The sequence below is a fragment of the Penaeus japonicus genome, unplaced genomic scaffold (genome assembly GCF_977035675.1).
Source record: "Penaeus japonicus unplaced genomic scaffold, GWHDUDI00000001_assembly GWHDUDI00000039, whole genome shotgun sequence".
In the NCBI taxonomy this organism is placed as follows: Eukaryota; Metazoa; Arthropoda; class Malacostraca; order Decapoda; family Penaeidae; genus Penaeus; species Penaeus japonicus.
This window is the reverse complement of record NW_028234441.1, coordinates 21631787-21632954: the sequence shown is the minus strand read 5'-3', so window position 1 is coordinate 21632954 and position 1168 is coordinate 21631787. Positions and strand designations below refer to the sequence as shown.

At 38.2% G+C, this 1168-nt stretch overlaps 1 long non-coding RNA gene across 1 annotated transcript; it reads right to left on the bottom strand.

Annotated features, from left to right (window-relative positions):
* LOC147467028 (uncharacterized) lies at positions 1 to 942 on the bottom strand. Its single transcript, XR_015190704.1, has 2 exons — positions 458 to 942; positions 1 to 255 (listed from the first exon to the last, which is right to left on the bottom strand). It is a non-coding gene; the product is annotated as an uncharacterized LOC147467028 (long non-coding RNA).
* Positions 943 to 1168: the final 226 nt, after the last annotated feature.

Sequence of the window (1168 nt, the reverse complement as noted above, 5' to 3'; positions counted from 1 at the left end):
TTAATCTATCACTTTCTTTATTGTAGCTGACGAGACTCCAGATACAGCATGTGCAGCATCACCACCGAGCAACCATCAATCATTCTAGATGAGTGAGACACATCTCCAGTCATCACTAATGGCTTAGTCATCACTAATAGCCGACAGTTAATGACTTACATCACATCACCACCCTCCCTACAGCGTTCAGTTTATAATACACATCTCCAGTCATCACTGATAGCTTAGTCATCACTAATAGCCGACAGTTAATGACTTACATCACATCACCACATTCCCTACAGCGTTCAGTTTATAATACACATCTCCAGTCATCACTAATAGCTTAGTCATCACTAATAGCAGACAATTAATGACCTCCCTACAGCGTTCAGTTTATAATACCGATCTCCAGTCATCACTGATAGCTTAGTCATCACTAATAGCCGACAGTTAATGAGCTACATCACATCACCACCCTCCATACAGCGTTCAGTTTATAATACACATCTCCAGTCATCACTGATAGCTTAGTCATCACTAATAGCCGACAGTTAATGACCTACATCACATCACCACATTCCCTACAGCGTTCAGTTTATAATACACATCTCCAGTCATCACTGATAGCTTAGTGATCACTAATACCCGACAGTTACTGACCTGCATCACATCACCACCCTCCCTACAGCGTTCAGTTTATAGGGTGTGATATGTGATGTTTACCTGTTATGAACTGCTCAACGCGTGTTAGAGAGGGAGATGAGTTGAGAAAGCAATATTGCATAATTAGCAATGATTCCAACCTTTATTGACTGTTGTGTTTGTTCTTATCATTATTTTCTTTTCTCTCCTCCTCCTCCTCTTCTTCCTCCTCTTTCTTTTTCTTCTTCTTTTCATTTTTCCTTTCCTTCTTTTCCGTCTCCTTCTCTTTCTTTCTTTTTTTCTTTTTCTTCTTTCTTCTACTTCTATTTTTTTCATCTTTCCCTCCTTTATCATCTTCTTCTTCATCATGTGGTGATTCTATGCCTAATGGATTTGCAATAATAAGACTGCAATACGGAGCCTTATGAAGAGCTATTTTTCTATAGCGGGGTCGAGTCTACTACAGATAACTTGTCTTGTCTATTATAAAATCAAATGTGAGAACAGCAGTTTTAATTATTATATTCACAATTATTTTTTTTAT